The sequence below is a fragment of the Pteropus vampyrus genome, unplaced genomic scaffold (genome assembly GCF_000151845.1).
Source record: "Pteropus vampyrus isolate Shadow unplaced genomic scaffold, Pvam_2.0 Scaffold82, whole genome shotgun sequence".
Classification (NCBI taxonomy): Eukaryota; Metazoa; Chordata; class Mammalia; order Chiroptera; family Pteropodidae; genus Pteropus; species Pteropus vampyrus.
In genome coordinates this window covers 1,969,644-1,976,425 of record NW_011888863.1, presented here as the reverse complement: position 1 = coordinate 1,976,425, position 6,782 = coordinate 1,969,644, and the positions used below count along the sequence as shown (strand labels likewise).

General features: G+C 37.4%; 1 pseudogene; it reads left to right on the top strand.

The window, feature by feature from the left end:
• The first annotated feature begins 804 nt into the window (after window positions 1-804).
• Window positions 805-920, top strand: LOC111741901 (annotated as a pseudogene).
• The last annotated feature ends 5,862 nt before the right edge of the window (window positions 921-6,782 follow it).

The following is a 6,782-nucleotide window of genomic DNA, read 5'->3' as shown; positions in this document are numbered from 1 at the left end:
AGAGACTCCGCAGCCCCTGCAGGAGCTGAAACCAGTTACAGTGTGACATATATCTGAGCTTTCTGCAGGACGTGGCTGTCCATTTAAATGCTAATGTACAACTCTGGCATATTCTAGGAATTAAAAGTGCTGAAGCAGGCAGCAGCATTGGAAATTTCAGAAAGTTGTTGAATATTCAGTATCCATGTGCTAAAGAGCTCAGTAATACTTTCAAATGTCAGAGAATAAACCACAGCTCTCACTATGCTCTGCAATGAATTTGTTGGCAATATGCCACTTTTTAAAGAAAGCGTGAGTGAAGTTCTGAGTTTTCAAGTGATTTTTACTAAGTTGTTTATTAACAAAAAAAAGGTCATCACTTACAATTTATATTCAAGATATTAATTAAAAGGCAAATTTTAAAGTTCTTCTTGGTTAAAAAATATATATCTTATAGTCTCAATCATCTTCAGCTGTGAGAACTGCAAATTGTTAGACATTTAGGTGAATTTCAGGATTTTGTCTCATTTTTCACTCTGTATTTATAGAGCATGGCAAAGCCATATTACTGTCTCATCACTGAGCCAGCAATACCTACCTATCTATGTGCAGGCTCTGTGATAAAGATAAAGGCAATAGTAGGTTTTTCTTCCTGACTCAATTTCTGCTATAGCAGTGGTTCTTGAAGTGTGAACCTGGATCAGCATCCCTTGGTGTGATGGTTAATTTCATGCGTCGGACATGGTTCCATAGTGTAGTGGTTAGCACATCTGCTTTACACGCAGAAGGTCCTGGGTTTGCACCCAAGTGGAGCCACAGTCCTTGCTCTATGGCCATGCTACCCTGAACAAGCCCAATGTCTGATCTCGGAAGCTAAGCAGGGTCGGGCCTGGTTAGTACTTGGATGGGAGACCACCTAGGAAGACCAGGTGCTGTAGGCATAAATAATAATAAAAAAAATTCATGCATTAACTGGAGTGGGCCGTGGGGGTGCCTAGACTTTTGGTCAAACATTACTTTGAGTGTGTCTGTTAGGGAGTTTCTGGATGAGGTTAACGTTTAAATTGGTAGACTGAATGAGTAAAACAGATTTGTCTCCCTAATGTGGTGGGCCTTCTCCAAACAATTGAAGACTTGAATAGAACAAAAGGAAGAATAAAAGGAAACTCATCCTCCATTACTGCTTGCACTGGGATATATTTTTTTTGTTTTTTTTTCTTTTTTCTTGCTTTTGGATTTGAACTAAAAAATCTGCTTTTCTTGAGTCTCAAGACTGCTGGCCTTTGGACTAGAACTTACACCATCAGCTCTCTATATGTATAAAAATATAAATGTCAACATGCTATACATTTATTGTTGTTCAATATAGATATATTTTAACGACTAACTGAAACAGGTAAGAAAGTACTCCTCCAATCCTTCAAGGCATCTAATTGCTTTTATTTTTAGTATGTGATGGACCTTATCTAAGGCAAGCAAGCTGTAGTGTAAAACATTTTTACACCACAATGTGTTCACAGAGCCTGCTGTAGTTGTACAGTGCTCCCTCCCCAGGCACCCTGATCTCTATTATTTCGTCTCTACAATGAAACATGCAGCTCCGCTTTAAGGCTCTTCAAGGACAATCAGAGGGGCTACAGGAATTCACGTTCTGACATTTTATTACCAAAACATTTACACTGTCCTCAGGGATGTTCTTGTGAACTATTGGTAGTGCATGTTTGCCATTTTCATTGAAATTATGAGTCGCTAACGAAAGGCACAGACTTTTTTTTTTGCCTTAGGGAAGATCATCTCTAGTTTCATTTCTGTTCTAGAAGGGGCACTTGAACAGACAGCAGACCTTTTGTGTCAAACACATTGTACTAGTATGGTGTATATATAGTCCGTGGTGTATACAGAAGTTATGACAGACCGTCAGCCAAACAGCATGCTCTGGAATTCTTTGCAGGCAGAGCAGCAGTCTATTTTTTCAGTAAACACACACAACAAATGGACTAAAATGTGTTATGGACTATTAATCAAATACAGGCATGTCTTGTTTTATTGTACTTCACTTTACTTCCATCACAGATATTGCAGTTTTATAAACCGAAGGTTTGCATTGAGCGAGTCTATCAGTGCCACTTTTCCAACAAACAGCATTTGCTGACTTCATGTCTGGGTGTCATATTTTGCTAATTCTTACAATGTTTCAAACTTTTAAAATTATTATTATATTTGTTATGGTGATATTTGATGTTACTATTGTAATTGTTTTGGGGCACCACAAACCATGCCTATATAAGATGGTGAACTTAATCCATAAATGTGTGTGTGTTCTGACTTCTCCATCCACTCACTGGCTGTTGCCCATTTCTCTATCTCCTTGGACCTCCCTATTCCCTGAGACACAACAATATTGAAATTAGGGCAATCAATAACCCTACAATGGCCTCTAAGTGAAAGGAAAAGTTGCATGTCTCTCACTTTAAATCAAAAGCTAGAAATGATTAAGCTTAGTGAGGAAGGTATGTCAAAAGCTAAGGTTGGCCGAAATAGGCCTGTGGCACCAAGCAGTTAGCCAAACTGTGAATGTAAAGGAAAAGTTCTTGAAGGAAATTAAAAATGCTACTCGAGTGAACACATGAATCATAAGAAAGGGAAACAGCCTTATTGCTGAGATGGAGAAACTTTAAGTGGTCTGGATGGAAGATCAAACCAGCTACAACATTCCCTGAAGCCAAAGCCTAATCCAGAGCAAGGCCCTAACTCTGAATCTGAGAAGGCTGAGAAAGGTGAGGAAGCTGCAGAAGAAAAGTTTGAAGTTATCAGGTTTGGTTCATGAGGTATAAGGGAAGGAGCTGTCTCTATCATATAAAAGTTCAGGGTGAAGCAGCAAGTGCTGATGTAGAAACTGCAGAAAGTTATCCAGAAGATCTAGCTAAGATAATTAATGAAGGTGGCTACACTGAGCAACAGATTTTCAATGTAGACAAAACAGCCTCCTATTGAAAAAAGATGCCATCTAGGGCTTTCAGAGCTGGAGAGTAGAAGTCAATGCCTGGCTCAAAGCTCTAAACAACAAGCTGACTTCTCTTTTGAGGGGCTAATGCGGCTGGTGACTTTAACTTAAAGCCAATGCTCACTTACCATTCGGAAAATCCCAGGGCCTTAAAAATTATACTAAATCGACTCTGCCTGTGCTCTATAAATGAAATAACAAAGACTGATGACATCTGTTTACAACATGGTTTACTGAATATTTAAGACTTACTGCTCAGAAAAAAAGATTTCTATCAAAGTATTACTGCTCATTGACAATGCATCTGGTTACCCAAGAGCTCAGATGTTCAATGAGATTCATGTTGTCTTCACGCCTGCTAACACAGTATCCATTCTGTAACCCATGGATCAAGGAGTCACTTTGACTTTTAAGTCTTTTTAAGTCTTATTATTTAAGAAATACATTTCTTAAAGCTATAGCTGCCATAAATAATGATTCCTCTAATGGATGTGGGCAAACTAAATTGAAAACCTTTCTGGAAAGGACTCATGATTCTAGATGACATTAAGAACATTTGTGATGTGTGAAAAGAGGTGAAAATATTAACATTAGCAGGTAGAAGAAGTTGATTCCAACCTTCATAGATGACTTTGAGGGGTTCAAAACTTCAGTGGAGGAAGTAACTGCAAATGTGGTGGAAATAGCAAGAGAACTAGAATCAGAAGTAGAATCTGAAAATGTGACTAAATTGCTACGATCTCATGATAAAACTTTAGTGGATAAGGAGTTGCTTCTTATGAATGAGCAAAGAACATGGTTTCTTGAGACGGAATCTACTCCTGGTGAAGATGCTGGGAAGATTGTTGAAATGACAACAAAGGATTTAGAATATTACATAAATTTAGTTGATCAAGCAGGGGCAGAGTTTGAGAGGATTGCCTCCAGTTTTGAAAGAAGTTCTACTGTGTGTAAAATGCTATCAAGTAGCATGCTCCAGATCACATGCTCCAGAGAAATGGTTCATGAAAGGAAGAGTTGATCGATGTGGCAGATTTCATTGTTGACTTATTGTAAGAAATTGCCACAGCCACCATGATCTTCAGCAACTACTACACAGTCGGTGGCCACTTACATCAAGGCAAGATGCTCAATCAGCAAAAACTTTGACTCACTGAAGGCTCAGATGATAGCTGCGTTCTTTTAGCAATAAAGTATTTTTAAATTAAGGTATATATATACATTGTTTTGTAGACACAGTGCTATTGCACACTTAAAAGTCTACAGTAAAGTATAAACATAACATTTATATGTGCTGGGAAGACAAAAGAATTGTGTGATTCGCTTTATTGAGATATTTGCTTTATTGTGATAGTCTGGAACCGAACTTACAATATCTCTGAGGTATGCCTATAATCTAATCTTATATTTGTCATCGCCCACAAATATTCATTGAGAGCTACTGTGTACAAGCCAGTGTCTGATGGCATGGTACACAGACACACACACAAAAGCCCTAAATCATCATTATCACCACCAAGTATATATTGAATGCCTACTGCATACAAGCTAGTGTCCTAAGTGAGCATGCACAGTCACCTCCAAAATAAAAAGCCATTTGTTGAGTGCCTTTATATATTGAGTGCCTTTATTAAGGCACTTTATATATATTTTACTTATTATATCCTCTCAACATTAATATGAGGCAGGTATTATTGTCACCATTTTCAGATGAAAAAGTGGCACATAGAGTTGTTAAATAGTTCACTCAAAATCACTTATTTTGTGAAATGAAAGAACCAGATCTTAAATCTATGTCTTTTTCTGAATTTGGACATTGTATTTTTCTGTGCTTCCAGAAATTTTTACCTAAGTAGTAGGAACATATACTTTAAAAAACAAAACAAACAAACAAAAAAACCCTCACCAATAATGCAAATCTGTAAATACCAAGTGAGAGGTGAGGGATATAAAGAGTGTCAAAGAAACAGATGATTATTGGTACTGTTCTACTAAGGTCCACCCAGGAAATCAGAAATCACACTGGGCATTTTAATGAAGAGATTGAACAGATGGGTATTTGAGGACTGAAAATGCAAAAAGGAACCCACAGGCAACTACAGGAAGCAGCTCTCACACCTAGACTTTGGGAAATACATCAAGGAGTTGGAGGTCTCAGAACTTGAAAGCTCACAGATGGGTGTGATTCCTTCTGGCCTCTTCTTTCCACCTTCTTTATGATGTTTTTTGCCCCACCTCCCCCAAGAGGAGCTTTACTTTTGTGGATCTCCAAACTGGGAAATAAAGCATTCATTGGTTTTCTTCTGTTTCTACCCAATTATTTTTTCTACCATTATTCTATCTCCCATCGTCTGCTAAGTTGTCATTTAATAACGGTTTAAGATGATAAAAAATTTAAGTATCACTGGAAAGGAATTCTGAAATGATAGGCAAGGGGATCAATGATTTTATGTAAGCACTCTCCCCTCAAATTGGCTTTCTGCTCTTAGTTTTAGCTTTGTTGCATTAATCTCTCATGAAACTACAGTGAGACATTCATGATACATCCACACCATGGCCTTTTGGCAGGTGTCTTCATACACAATTTTTTTCCAATACATACTGTAAACATATTTTCTCTTCTTTATGATTTTATTTTCTTTTTTCTAGCTTATACAGAATGTAATACATATAACATACAAAATATATGTTAATTGACTATGCTATTGGTAAGGCGTCAAGTCAACAGTATGCCGTTAGTAGTTAAGTTTGTGGGGAGTCAAAGGTTATACACAAATTTCTGACTGCATAGAGGGTCAGTGCCCCTACCCCCTGCATTGTTCAAGGGTCCACTGTATATGGAGCATCCATAAATACTGTGTTTGCATGCATCATTCTCTTTAGCATCCCATCTAAGCTGTTCTAGAGAACAGATGCTTGCTGTGGATAGGATTCCTAGTGGGACAAGGGGTTAGAGAATGTGGGACTTGGGCATAGAGCTCTAAGGTATATTACATGAGGACAAATGTTAAGTGGTTAGTTTATCCCTAAAGAAAGAAAATGAAGGAGCTTGGCAAAACCATCATCCTCAATCCTTATGACGTACAACCTCTTTTACAAAAGAGAGAGCAGTCTTCCCCCTCCCAGTTAAAAAGCAATAGAAAAATTGCTTTCTAAAATTTTGGTGTTAGAGTTCACGGTCCTGCATATCTTCTGAACCTACATTAAAACGTCTCATCTAAGGTAGGCTGGTGTGGAATTATAATGCTAAGAACTGTGCCACCGCACTTTAAAACCTTGCAAAATGAAAGCCCTTGTAAAGTCCCTGTTAAAATACTACTTTTTTTTCCTTTTTTGTACAAGGGCATTTTATAGAATGTTTCAAATTACTGGAGGGGAAATAAAGAGATTAATCATTTTATAAGCACCAATTAATATGACTCTTTATGCTATTGGTGTCTTACTGGACAATCAATCTTTAAAAAGAAATAAAAATTTCTAGGATTTACATTGCTCTGTTTCAGCTAATGACTGTTCATTGCTCCCTGGCTTAGCTACTTGCTGATTTATACCCTTAAAACAAAATTCTTACAATTATTTTCTTTATTTAAAAGTCCAATTTCAAATTTAATACTCAGTACCTCTGAAAGGGAAGATCTAGAAACAAAGAAGTTCCATAATTTTCCAAAAATACACTCTGCAGATTAAGTTCTAAGTGTAATTTCTTTGGGTAACAACTTCTTCAGACCTCCCTCTTATGCCCCTAGGCTAACCCTGTTATTCAAATGTCTTCTATTAAGGTCACTTTTTACTATTTCTT